At 42.1% G+C, this 14,678-nt stretch overlaps 1 pseudogene; it reads right to left on the bottom strand.

Annotated features, from left to right (window-relative positions):
- Nucleotides 1–10,832: 10,832 nt before the first annotated feature.
- Nucleotides 10,833–10,950, bottom strand: LOC124803957 (annotated as a pseudogene).
- Between the last annotated feature and the right edge of the window lie 3,728 nt (nt 10,951–14,678).

The raw sequence follows: 14,678 nt of genomic DNA, 5'->3' as shown, positions 1-14,678 counted from the left end.
TTTCCGAGGAAACTCACGCTCGGCATGCAAATGTGCCTTTATATTGCCCCCTGAATTGCGAGGCGAAAGGACACACCTGCAGGCGAGCAATTCACCTAAAGGCACAAGAAAATCTAAGTTATCTACAACTATTTACATGACTTACATTATACTGTATATTATATACAAAATTTGAATGACGCGCGTGCGCCGAAAAAGTTCTTATGTTGGCAAAACAGAGTGCGCGCATGCGCAGAAGCGTCTGTGTAACTACGGCACTGCCGTTATTTCGTAAATTTAGATCACGCGGCACAGTATTGCAGTTCATATTGTTCGTGTGCGCGCGCATTTCTTAGTCGTTGCACAAAGAAAATATTCCACCAAGATTACATATGAAGACTACATTCTATGACAGGTAACTTAGTTTTAAAATTACAATATTTGTTATAATACAATACAACTTTAGATTGTTGAATGTTCTTAGTTACATAGCATTGCAATGAAATGCTTCAAAGAAAAATGTCCGTATTTTTCAGGTGCGTTGACCTATACACATGGTGTCGTTATCACAGTTCATATTCATCTGCTGCACAATAATTTTTTACAGGTTAGTATCGTCGTAGTAAAGTTTTTTTGATCACAGTAACATCGTTGTATAACAACGTGATTGATACATAAGCATGTCCATTTCCTATTTCCATTATAGTCGTTGTGATGCAGTTCGTTGTGACAAAAAGCATTGTTTATTACAGATCAGACGTGACCCGTCGAGTAATTAGTCCATATGCAGTTCGTTTTCGATATTCCGTGGAAGCTTGGTTGCAGAACCTCGGACGGCACATAGCTGGCGTCGATCCTTGGACAGTCCAGGTAAGCGTGTCCGTCACATTTCGAGAACATTTCATTCCCTGAAGTTCCAACCAAAATTCTTCCACCCGTCGTGTTGTTTTCTGGACAGGCACTTTGTGTCCATTTAATCCAGTTAACATCTTGAAGTTGGGTACTGTAGTAATGTCGCTAGACGATGCACGAATTATGCACTTCACATATTCAGTTTTTTTTTTAAATATAGCTCACCTAAATGTTCGTGGTTACTCATCGAAGAAATCGTTCATCGCGTTAACAAAGGTACGATGCATCATGAATGTCATTAACAGTTTCTTTCACATAGGTTTCTGCGTAGTTGCAGACTTAGTAATGTACGTTAATGTCCGTGAATAGTGGTTCACTACGCAATTTTTTTTTTTTTTTTTAAAGTTTTTCACATTTTGGCACTCGTTATCGTTCAAATTTTCACACAGTAACAGTTACATTATACATCAGTTTAAAAAAAACATAAGTAATAATACATACACACGTCACATATTTTCTTAGCATAAACATAATACAGTTGCACATAAACATGTTTACATCATCATTACATAGCTATAGGTTATTACATTGTGTCATATTTGATTACATGAATTGCAGATATTTACATCCTCTTTAGCGGTTTTGCTGGGATATTATCGATGTTTTTTGTGATGTCATCTGAAATTAAGATAGGTTAGACACAACATTCATTACATCAGTAGGCAAGACCAGGCGTTTTCACTACTCAATAAATATTCAAAATAGTAAGAGAGAGAAAATGTTCGATTCCTCGCGTTTTGTGCGTGTGTGTAGTGTGTCTGTGTGGCCTTGACTACTGGTAGATGCTTTTCTTGCTGAGAGATGTGCGTCTAATCTATTTCTCGAAGTAAAAGATCGCTTCACAGATGACGTCTGTCGGTTCGTCAGGTGTCATAGCAAGTCAGTGGTACCTACAGTCACAAATGTTCCGTGAAAAATTTATATATCATTCACTGCTACGTAATCATAAATTTTACTTTAATATTCAGTCTTCTCGGTGGAACCGCGGCGTTGAAAGAAAAGTTCTTCTGTCTTCAACTGCGACTCTGGAACGCTGAAATGAAAATTTCTATACTACTTATAATCTATGTTGTAATTTGTTTTAGTTCTTGCCACACAGCAGGTCGTTGAGATAACGGTACGTTATATGCCTTATGGTAGAAGATCTTGTGAGGCTTAACTTCAATCTTGTACACATACGTGTTGATAACACCTAATCGTCTGGTAAAAACTTGTAAATATTTGGATAACATTTCCTGTAGTTTTATACGTTCATGTACACTGAGAGCTGTAGCTTCACTTATCTTATGATCAAGCAATGTTTTCAAGTCCATTAGCTCTCTGTCAGATGAGTGTGTTTGCATGTCTTGAATGTCTTTGTCAAGTACTAACTGTACCTTGTACCCTGTACAGTGTTTGTCATGCTTTAGAGTTCTCCTGTCCAAATCAATAATAATTACACTGCCTTTATCATTTAAAATACATTTACCTTTGGAGAAGTCTATAATGCAGTCCTTCTCGCTCATAATATCTATTCCTAATATGCAATTTGTCACAAGGTTTTGTACAACCAGGAATGGCCATTGTACGGTTCCATTACCTATTTTAACGTTTACAAAAACTTGCTTCGTAACCCTACATGACTTATTACCTAGTGCAGTAGTTATTTTACAGTTTTGGGCAGGAAACTCAGGCACAGGTTCCAATTCACACATCTTTTTATAAAAATTAAAAGATAAAACGCTCACAGCTGCACCTGTATCTAGGATAATAGTAGTTGGAATCCCACCTGCTACACCAGTAGTGGATGCTAAAACGATTTCATTTGTGTTTAAACGACATTGTGTACTGTCTTGTAAAAGTTCATCTGATATATTGTTATTGTGGTTGTATCTTATAAATAAAACAGGTAGTTTTTGTTTAGAATTACTCGGCATATCATTATTCTGTTGTTCAAGTGTGGTGTCAAATAACTGATTAACATTGAAGCCGCCCCCCAAGGATTCTTCAGCCACGACCTGGGGCAAAGTAGTGACTGTTTCTAGTTTGTTGGATTATCATTTGTACTAGGTACTGACACAGATTGAGGTTGTGCATCAGGTGTCATTTCTATTATATTCACATTCGGATTGCGTCTGAATAGTACGTCTTTGCTGTTCCATTTTTGCGTATTGTTTTCTAGTTATTACCATGCCACACGTGCTATATATTTCAAGAAATTAATGTTTGACACTGGTTTTAAAATAAAATGCAGTTGAGCATGAATCGGTCGTAGCAACAATGGCTGTCTGTTAATTTAAAAATATAAACTGAATTTGAGATTATTGGTAATGGCTGCTGGCCATGTTACATGATATCGTACAGAAGTCGGCCATATTGTACACTCGTGTATTGGTATTATTGCATACGTTATTGTTTAAGGAAAAATACTGAGAATGGAATTTATCACTGAAACTGTTATGCGGAAAAGAAACACTACAGAATTTTACTGAAAAGCTAATACACTGAATTATACGTCTGGTCAAGCCTGCTAATGCAAAGATGCTGCGTCTTACCTTATTTTGCTGGAAGCTTCTTTGCGTCTTCCCGCAAAATTTTATAATTGGCAAATATCTTCTGATTTTTTTTTATTTCTCATATAGTCAAGTCCAGGACCAGAAGGTTGATTTTTCACATGAAACAAAGAGAACAATGTAACAAATGACAAAATAACAAGTCCGACACGCAGTCGCCAATATAAAATAAATAAAATTAAAATAAAAATAAAATGAAATATTAATTATTTTTATCTGTCTGATTGGCTCTCCTATGAGTCGTCAGGTTTTGATTATTCGGTATCAGACGCTTGACAATGGCTTTTTCGTAAAGGCAATGTTACTCGTAGTTGACCGTGAAATAAAACTGAAATAATCGGACTTCGTAATTAAATCGTTTCCAAAGACTGCTGCGGTAGGTGCGGACTCATAAACTAAATCTCAATATTACAATAATTTGCCAGCCATGCCAAAACGTCGTACAGAGGTGATTGTCTACTAAACAAAAAATTACACAGTTAGTTAAATCAGATATATTCAATGAATAAGCCTACAGTTCATAATCCTACTTACTTTTATAAATATAAATTCTTTACAGAATCGAGTGCCTAGTATGGTTGCATCTCGCAGTAATTTTCTATATCATGAAATATGGCGGTGTGCCAGACAATAAACTAAAATACGTGCTTCTCGCACCACGTCAACGAGAGCTCTCTTTTTTTTTATTTTAATCAAACATACGACTAACGAAAATGTACTTTTGTTTTATCAGCGACACAGCGCTGCAGTTGTGTGCCATAGGCTTTATTTATTTGTCACTGATTATTTATTTAATTAATATCTCGCGTTTCCGAGGAAACTCACGCTCGGCATGCAAATGTGCCTTTATAAACGCCGGTCAACTGCTGTTTGTGTATCAGAAATCGGTTTGAAACTTTCCTCATGTCAGCACGTTGTGGGTATCTCCACCGGCGCCAAGCTTGTGTGAATGCTCTGAAAAGCTAATCATTTGCATATCACAGCATCTTCTTCCTGTCGGATAAATTTCGCGTCTGTAGCACGTCACCTTCGTGGTGTAGCAATTTTAATGGCCAGTAGTGTACTTAACATTGCTTCTCTATTTCTTTCTGCGCCATTAACTCCTATTTACGAATAACCGTCGTATAAAACCACCTTGTGAATCAAATTTGAGTAAAACATGATGTCACTCTTATTCTAAGTAAGGGTTCTGAATTCTTGGCAAATCCGCAAGCGCAGTCGCGCTTGATTAATTTGTCACTTTTTACGTCTCTAGCGTTTCTAGGCGCTCAGTCCGGAACAGCGCGACTGCTACGGTCGCAGGTTCGAATCCTACCTCCGGCATGGATGTGTGTGATGTCCTTAGGATAGTTCGGTTTAAGCAGTTCTAAGTTCTAGGGGACTGATGACCACAGATGGTAAGTCCCATAGTGCTCAGAGCCATTTTAAGCCCGCATCTCGTGGTTGTGCGGTAGCGTTCTCGCTTCCCACGCCCGGGTTCCCGGGTTCGATTCCCGGCGGGGTCAGGGATTTTCTCTGCCTCGTGATGGCTGGGTGTTGTGTGCTGTCCTTAGGTTAGTTAGGTTTACGTAGTTCTAAGTTCTAGGGGACTGATGACCATAGCTGTTAAGTCCCATAGTGCTCAGAGCCATTTGAACCATTTTTACGTCTATCTGAAACTATTCACTTGTGGCACAAACCAATATATCTAAGCCTGTGCCAGATTATAAGAATGTAAAACAGGTCCTGGAACTCCAGGAGACGCTGCTCTGTGACTGGGGATTTGTTTGATTGCAAGTAGCCCAATACGCCGCTGAAGTTCGTAGCAGGGCCGTTCAGCTGTGTGCACAGTCTCCTTCACACAGGATGAATACGCTAAACGAAGACAACCTGCAGGAGCAATGTTTGAGAGAATAAGAAGCAAAAAACGTCATATGAACACGTGTTCCAAGGGAGGCACACCCACTTGTACATAGGTTTCAGAGATTGAAAGCATACGTGAGAACACTCCTGCTAATGGGAGTACTTTTCCTGTATTAATTTTTTGGTTGCACTCTCAAGAGGCCAATGAGCTGGGGCATCATCATGTAGCACCCACATTACTCCTACTTGCAAGGGCTGCAGGCTCACTTGCAAGAAGTACAGATATGTCTAAGGATGTCCACACACTGAGGCTGAAACTGAGCTGCCTCCATTCCATGGGGATTCTCCGTAGCCCACAAGTAGGTGTTGTGGAAGCTGACGAAGCCACCCCTCCGAAAATAGCCTCATCAGTGAATAGGATGGATGACAGAAGTCCCAACATCATTGTGGCATGTGCGATGAACCAACGACAAAACCGGCGCCGTGGAGGTACGTCCATATGTAATAAGACCTACATAATTTTAAGAGATGCAAATAGTGACACTTGTCGTAGAGAATAAGAATTATATTGTTATACAGGGTGATTCAAAAAGAATACCACAACTTTAAAAATGTGTATTTAATGAAAGAAACATAATATAGCCTTCTGTTATACATCATTACAAAGAGTATTTAAAAAGGTTTTTTTTCACTCAAAAACAAGTTCAGAGATGTTCAATATGGCCCCCTCCAGACACACGAGCAATATCGACCCAATACTCCAACTCGTTCCACACTCTCTGTAGCATATCAGGCGTAACAGTTTGGATAGCTGCTGTTATTTCTCGTTTCAAATCATCAATGGGTGCTGGGAGAGGTGGCCGAAACACCATATCCTTAACATACCCCCATAAGAAAAAATCGCAGGGGGTAAGATCAGGGCTTCTTGGAGGCCAGTGATGAAGTGCTCTGTCACGGGCTGCCTGGCGGCCGATCCATCGCCTCGGGTAGTTGACGTTCAGGTAGTTACGGACAGTTGCTTCATCACTAAACACAATCTTTAAAACGAAAGATTCATCTGTTTCCATTTGAGCAAGGATAAAATCACAGAAATCGATTCTTTTAATCTTATCAGCTGCAGACAGTGCTTGAACCAATTTCAGACGATAAGGTTTCATATGTAACCTTTTTTGTAGGACTCTCCATACAGTTGACTGTGGAATTTGCAGCTCTCTGCTAGCTCTGCGAGTCGATTTTCCTGGGCTGCGAACAAATGCTTGCTGGATGCGTGCTACATTTTCATCACTCGTTCTCGGCCGTCCAGAACTTTTCCCTTTGCACAAACACCCATTCTCTGTAAACTGTTTATACCAACGTTTAATACACCACCTATCAGGAGGTTTAACACCATACTTCGTTCGAAATGCGCGCTGAACAACTGTCGTCGATTCACTTCTGCCGTACTCAATAACACAAAAAGGTTTCTGTTGAGCGGTCGCCATCTTAGCATCAACTGACGCTGACGCCTAGTCAACAGCGCCTCAAGCGAACAAATGTACAACTAAATGAAACTTTCTAGCTCCCTTAATTCGCCGACAGATAGTGCTTAGCTCTGCCTTTTGTCGTTGCAGAGTTTTAAATTCCTAAAGTTGTGGTATTCTTTTTGAATCACCCTGTATAGAGCAGTCTTGATCGCGTAAAAGCATTTTCAAACTGTCAAGATTTTGACACCGTATGTTTAATATTCTGTAAATTTTTTTCGATTTATGTTTGTATTGCATCACTATTGATCATGCTTGATTGGATTATTAATCACTTTATTGGCTGATGCTGGCTAGCACCACGTACTAACCATTTCTGAAGTACTGCATATCTAGAAGTTAATTAGAGCTAAACCCTGACAGAAAAGGTGACATGGGTAACGTGTTTCTCAGAAGGCGGTATCAGCTAAAGGGGCGCTAGGAAGAGGTTTGTCGTGTTCAGCAGGGGTGGACATCTACTGCCCTGAGAGAGAACAGACCGAAGGGACGGCGGTTTTCAAAGCTGCAGGATGCAGAACCCTCATAGCACAGACAGTGAGGGTGTGACGTTGCATTCTGGTGCGCCGAAAAAATTTCATTGTAGCATACCTGGCGGAAGAGTGTTGGGGGCAGGTCAAGACGAAGAGACGTCGTTTTCTTAATGTGAAGGGATACGCAGGATCACAAACGATGGTCGGGCGTTGATCTCCGAGGAATCTTCTCATGGGAAGCGTTGGGGCATGCTCCCCAACGAAAAGCAGAGATGCATATTTGATTGGTGGAGTGCTAAGGATGCAAGGGGGAGGGGGGGGGGGGATTAGAAACTTCCAGAAAATCCGCTGAGAGAAGTATCAGCTTCAGGTGATTGGTTGGCAGAATTATGTCCCTTGTAGTGGGTTCAAATGGCTCTGAGCACTATGGACTTAACTTCTGAGGTCATCAGTCCCCTAGAACTTAGAACTACTTAAACCTAACTAACCGAAGGACATCACACACATCCATGCCCGAGGCAGGATTCGAACCTGCGACATGTAGTGGGAGGAAATTTTTGTAACGAAGTGACCTCAGGGTTGTCGTAGCGAGATTGAATATTGTAACCCCAAAGTCCTCCAAAAATTAACGATAAATATACCTATTCAAAAAAGCAGATAAAAATTCACTTGACGCCTTCCTGAGGGACAATTTCCACTCCTTCCAAATTAATAATATAAGTTTAGACCGGATGTGGTTTGAATTCACATAAATAGTATCGGCATCAATTGAGAGATTTACACCAAATAAATTAAAAAACTACGGAGCTGATCCTCCTTGGTACACAAAACGGGTCAGAACACTGTCGCAGAAACAACGAAACAAACATGCCATATTTAAACAGACGCAAAATCCCCAAGATTGGGGATCTTTTGCAGAAGCTCTAAATTTAGCCAGGACTTCAATGCGATATGCTTATAATAGTTTCCACAACGAAAATTTGTCTCGAAACCTAGCAGAGAGTCCGAAGAGATTCTGCTCGTATGTGAAGTACGTTAGCGGCAAGAAACAAACAATGCCTTCTCTGTGCGATAGCAATGGAGTTACTATCGAAGAGAATACTCAAAGCAGAGTTATTAAACACAGCCTTAGGAAATGTCTTCACAAAAGAAGACGAAGTAAATATTCCAGAATTCGAATCAAGTACAGCTTCCAACATGAGTAACGTAGAAGAAAATATCCTCGGAGTAGTGAAGCAGCTTAAATCACTTAATAAAAGCAAGTCTTCTGGTCCAGGTTGTATACCAACTAGGTTCCTTTCAGAGTTGCTGATGCATTAGCTCCATACTTAACAATCATATACAACCGTTCGCTCGACGAAAGATCCGTACCCAAAGACTGGAAAGTTGCACAGGCCACACTAATATGCGAGAAAGGTAGTAGGAGTAATCCACTAAATTACAGGCCCATATCATTAACGTCGATATGCAGCAGGATTTTGGAACATATATTGTGTTCGAACATTATGAATTACCTCGAAGAAAACTGTCTATTGACACACAGTCAACGCGGATTTAGAAAACATCGTTCTTGTGAAACACAACCAGTTCTTTATTCGCATAAAGTGTTGAGTGCTATTGACAAGGGATTTCAGATTGATTCCGTATTTCTGGATTTCCAGAAGGCTTTTGACACTGTACCACACAAGCGGCTTGTAGTGAAAGAGAGTTCACAGTTTGTAGTAATTAACGGAAAGTCTTCTAGTGAAACAGAAATGAGTTCTGGCGTTTCCCAAGGTAGTGTTATAGGTTGTTTGCTGCTCCTTATCTATATAAACGATTTGGGAGACAATCGGAGCAGCCGTATTAGGTTGTTTTCAGATGATGCTGTCGTTTACTGACTAATAAAGTCATCAGAAGACAAAAACAAATTGCAAAACGATTTATAAAAGATATCTGAATGGTGCAAAAATTGGCAGTTGACCCCAAATAACGAAAAGTGTGAGGTCATCCACTTGAGTGCTAAAAGGAACTGGTTAAACTTCTTTTACACAATAAATTAGTCAACTCTAAAGGCCGTAATTTCAACTAAATACCTCGGAATTACAATTACGAACAACTTAAATTGGAAGGAACACATACAAAATGTTGTGGGGAAGGCTGCCTACACTAAGCTTGTCCGTCCTCTTTTAGAATATTGCTGCGCGGTATGGGATCCTTAACAGATAGGATTGACGGAGTACATCGAAAAAGTTCAAAGAATGGCAACACGCTTTGTACTATTGCGGAATATGGGAGATAGTGTCACTGAAGTGATACAGGATTTGGGCTCGACATCATTAAAACAAAGGCGTTTTTCGTTGCGGCGGAAACTTCTCACAAAATTCCAATCACCAACCTTCTCCTCCGAATGCGAAAATATTTAGTTGACACCGACCTACCTAGGGAGAAACGATCACCACTATAAAATAAGGGAAATCAGAGCTCGTACGGAAAGATGTAGGTGTTCGTTTTTTTTTCCCGCGCGCCATACGAGATGGGAATAACAGAGAATTGTGAAGGTGGTTCGATGAACCCTCTGCCAGGCACTTATGTGATTTGCACAGTATCCATGTAGATGTAGATGTTGGGATTGGTCGCCTTAGCGAGAACGTAAATGCGGTGCATCCAGGAAGGAGTGGAAGTATGGCATGGACACACTTCCCTATGGGGATCGATCGTAGACACTCCCCTCCAGGGATAGACGTATAGACTTCGGCGACTAGAGCCACAGCACAGAATCTGGCAGTTAGATTCTTAGAAGTGTTGATTTCGCCACAAGGAGCGCATGAAGTCGTTTCTCTGTGAAAAGAGTTGTTCTATTCACTCTAGTGGCAATTCGTTACCTCTCTGTGGAGTCTGACTCACACTGAAGTGCTTCTTTATGGAAGAACATTTGAGTCGAATTTGTATTTCTGGTTCGTAAGCAAACAGAAATCTTGAGTCGTGTTCTGGCTTGTGCTGAGGTAATTCTTGCCCTAGGAATTTGCGAATGGCATATTGCGTCCATTGTGTAGGCACAGAATTACCAGTACGCCACATACATTATGTGCACTGCGGTCAATGCCCCAACTAGCTGATCACTAGTGGAGCGTGACTGCTGTCTGTACTTCATCAGGTAATAGCGCACTTCGGTTTGGCAGATAGAGAAACACTCACAGTAAATGTGCTGCGTTCCATTTGCTTGTGCACTGATCTTTTCCTAAAAACGCCAATCAGGTGTAGGTCTGCTGTTTCTCACTGCTAGTCTGTATTGATCAACTATGTGTCCATCTAATAAAAGGGGGCGCAGTCTGAAGAAGGTCAAATCTATGTTCTGAAAAACTAAACTCCTCCCGAACAGGCCATGAAGTCCCAACGGTACCGACCGGCCGCCGTGTCACCCTCAGCCCATAAAGGCGTCACTGGATGCGGATGTGGAGGAGTATGTGGTCAGCACACCGCTTTCCCGGCCGTATGTCAGTTTCCGAGACCGGAGCCGCTCCTTCTCAGTCAAGTAGCTCCTCAGTTTGCCTCACAAGGGCTGAGTGCACCCCACTTGCCAACAGCGCTCGGCAGACTGGATGGTCACCCATCCGAGTGCTCGCCCAGCCCGACAGCGCTTAACTTCGGTGATCTGACGGGAACCGGTGTTACCACCACAGCAAGGCTGTTGGCTCAAATCTATGTGCTGCCGATCTCAAAATTACATTTGTGGTAGAATCTGAGAATGTGTACTTCATTTTCATCCAATTTTATCCACTCTACGCACCAGGGTCACGGCAAGTTGTCAGTTGAGGACTCCGCCCAAAGTTTAGTAACAAGCAGAGCTCACATCCCTTCCAGCAGTGGTTTCCCTTTCTGCTGTCAAGGACACCAGTCTTCGGATCTGCCGCTTTGTCCTTGTAGGCTGAGTCAGGAGGGTAATCCCTGAAAGGCATGCCAAACTGTCCGTGCGATCCGCTGGCGTTGGACCTGCCTTCGAGTGACCAACAGCTCTTCAAGAGCGCGCTAAAGTTCCTTCTGTTTCCGCCATAGCGAAAAAGTAGTTCCCCTAGTCAAGACAAGGAGAAAACTACTTCAGGAATGAAATGTTACGTTAAGTCAGAGAGGTGGGTTATCTACGTTACTACAAGCTACCCCCTGATCACTCACGTAATCAGCGCGCAGTACAAGTGACAATCAACAAGTAAAAACTGAATCGGAAAGTAAATGAGGCAACTGAGTCTCGTATAAAAATTCAGTCTCCAGCTAGGATAAAATCTGAGGAGAAAGGCCTAAAACAGGCCGCCGCCTCACAATGTGAAACTGATGCGTTTTTCCTTCTGCACGATAAGTGAAAATTTCTATCATTGTCACCCAGTATAAGGTGCTGACTGCCAGTAATATTGGAAGACGATGCTGACAAATCTTTCCTTAAGTGTTTTATTTCTGTTTACTATGGAGGAGAGGTAAATATTTAAGCATACAGCTCCCCGCGGACAGGTAGTTGTTGACTCGGTGACTGACAGCAACCGTCATCTCTGCTGAGTCCGCCCCCGGTAGCTGAGTGGTCACCGCGACAGAATGTCAATCCTAAGGGCCCGGGTTCGCTTCCCGTTGGGGTCGGAGATTTTCTCCGCTCAGGGACTGGTTGTTGTGTTGTCCTAATCATCATCATTTCATCCCCATCGACGCGCAAGTCGCCGAAGTGGCGTCAAATCGAAAGACTTGCACCAGGCGAACGGTCTGCCCGACGGCAGGCCCTAGTCACACGACATTTCGTTTCATCTCTGCTGAAACGCATTTCTCATCGAGATGTCGTCGGTATCTGGGACCAGCCACATATCGCTTTACGCGGCCTTAGCCATTTCAAATATCGCCTCGAAGCCTTTACCGTAGTCTACCCGGGACTCTGCTATTTCATAGCCTTTTTTTAAGGAGACCGACGCTGAAGCTCCTATGTCGCCGTCTTTTTTACGGCCTTCCTCGCCCCGCGGGAGTTTACGAGGTGTCTTGTGTCTGTCACAAATTCTACAAGGCGGTGAAATAGGCCACGTCGTGAAACAGAGAATAAATGAGCATCGGCCGAACAAGGGTCAAATGCAGCTCTTCTGTTCTCGCGTCAGTATATCGGAGAAGGTAGATTCGTGGCTCACCTGTCACACGCAGCTTGCTCCTCTCACACATTTGCAAGTGAGCAACTAGCCGCAACAGTTGAACTTCTGCAATTGCGATGTTATTCACACTACGGGTGCTGCGAGGCAGTTAGGTGCGCTACATATTGAGAGTAAATCATGGACATTCCGCCTTTACACACACAAAAATGTATTTAAACTCACACCAGGGCATTTTATTCGTTATCTGGGACGTATTGCCCTAGAAGTACAGGGTGATCAAAAAGTCAGTATAAATTTGGAAACTTAATAAACCTCGGAATAATGTAGACAGAGAGGTAAAAATTGACACACATGCTTGGAATGACATGGGGTTTTATTAGAACAAAAAAAAAAAAACAACGTTCACAATATGTCCGACAGATTGCGCTGGACAACGAAACGTCAGTAACTGCTACTGTGACGGGTGAGCGGTACGCAGATATGTTACAGAATCGCATCATCCCTAGCCTGGCTGATAAACACCTGCTGGAACGTACGATGTTTATGCAGGATGGCGCTCCACCCCATATTGCTAGACGCGTGCAAGATCTCTTGCGCGCGTCGTTTGGTGATGATCGTGTGCTCAGCCGCCACTTTCGTCATGCTTGGCCTTCCAGGTCCCCAGACCTCAGTCCGTGCGATTATTTGCTTTGGGGTTACCTGAAGTCGCAAGTGTATCGTGATCGACCGACATCTCTAGGGATGCTGAAAGACAACATCTGACGCCAATGCCTCACCGTAATTCCGGACATGCTCTACGATGCTGTTCACAACATTATTCCTCGAATACAGCTGTTGTTGAGGAATGATGGTAGACATATTGAGCATTTCCTGTAAAGAACATCATTTTTGCTTTGTCTTACTTTGTTATGCTCATTATTGCTATTCTGATCAGATGAAGCGCCATCTGTCGGACATTTTTCAACTTTTGTATTTTTTTTGTTCTAATAAAACCCCATGTCATTCCAAGCACGTGTGTCAATTTGTACCTCTCTATCTACATTATTCCGTGATTTATTCAGTTTTCAAATTTATACTGACTTTTTGATCACCCGGTATATTAAAATTTCCTTTTTAAAAATCATTTTGTACGCAACTAATTCAATTATGAGAAGAAAACTGTTTGTTGTTGTACTTACAAGGGAACCTCCCCATCACACCCCCCTCAGATTTAGTTATAAGTTGGCACAGTGGATAGGCCTTGAAAAACTGGATCCAAATCAATCGAGAAAACAGGAAGAAGTTGTGTGGAACTATTAAAAAATAAGCAAAATATACAAACTGAGTAGTCAATGGGCAACATAGGCAACATCAAGGAGAATATGAGCTCAAGAGCGCCGTGGTCCCGTGGTTAGCGTGAGCGGTTGAGGAACGAGAAGTCTTTGGTTCAAGTCGTCCATCGACTGAAAAGTTTAATTTTTTTATTTTCAGACAATTATCATCTGTCCGTCCGTCCGATGCAAGGTAACTGCGCCGTAGTATGGGGACGCCACACCTAACAGACATAGAAACACACGACGTCAGTCGACTACAGCGCACGGAAGAGAGAGTATTCCTGCTAACGAGGCTCCCTGGCTGGCAGTTGACTGTTCGCTACTTTGGAAGAGAGTGCATTAAATACGTGAGACGTATTCCGTGGGCAATATGAATCCAGCAAATATAGCTCGGGCCTTCAATAACAATCGCACGGTTTTGCGGTGCGGTCGCAAAACACAGGCGCTAAACTTATTACAGTCAACAGAGACGTCAGTGAACGAACGGACAGATCATAACTTTGCGAAAATAAAGAAAGTAGGATGTTCACTCGAGGGAAGACTTGAACCAAGGACCTCTACTTCCACAGCGGGTTACGCTGACCACGGGACCACGGCGCTCTTCAGCTCCCACATCCCTTGATGTTGCCTATCTTGCACATGGACTACTAAGTTTGTATATTTTGCTTACTTTTTTCATAGTTCCACACAACTTCTTCTTGTTTTCTCGATTGATCTGTCTTCAGTTTTTCAAGGCCTATCCACTGTGCCAACATATAACTAAATCTGAGGGGGGTGCGATGGGGAGGTTCCCTTGTTAGATGCGTCTCACAAATAAGTCATCGCAATTTGAAGTGAATATAAGTGTTGACAACTACAACACTAGAAGAGATATACAAGTAACATTCGGTACTCATCATTGTCATTACCTTAGAAAGAGGTTTAGTATGCAGTCGCAAAATATCTTGTCCATTTACAATGTCTGATTGGTAGTGAAGTTAATTTGAGATCCAAG

The sequence above is a fragment of the Schistocerca piceifrons genome, chromosome 6 (genome assembly GCF_021461385.2).
Source record: "Schistocerca piceifrons isolate TAMUIC-IGC-003096 chromosome 6, iqSchPice1.1, whole genome shotgun sequence".
NCBI classification, from domain to species: Eukaryota; Metazoa; Arthropoda; class Insecta; order Orthoptera; family Acrididae; genus Schistocerca; species Schistocerca piceifrons.
The sequence above is the reverse complement of the archived record's forward strand: the minus strand, read 5'-3'. Positions and strand labels throughout refer to the sequence as shown.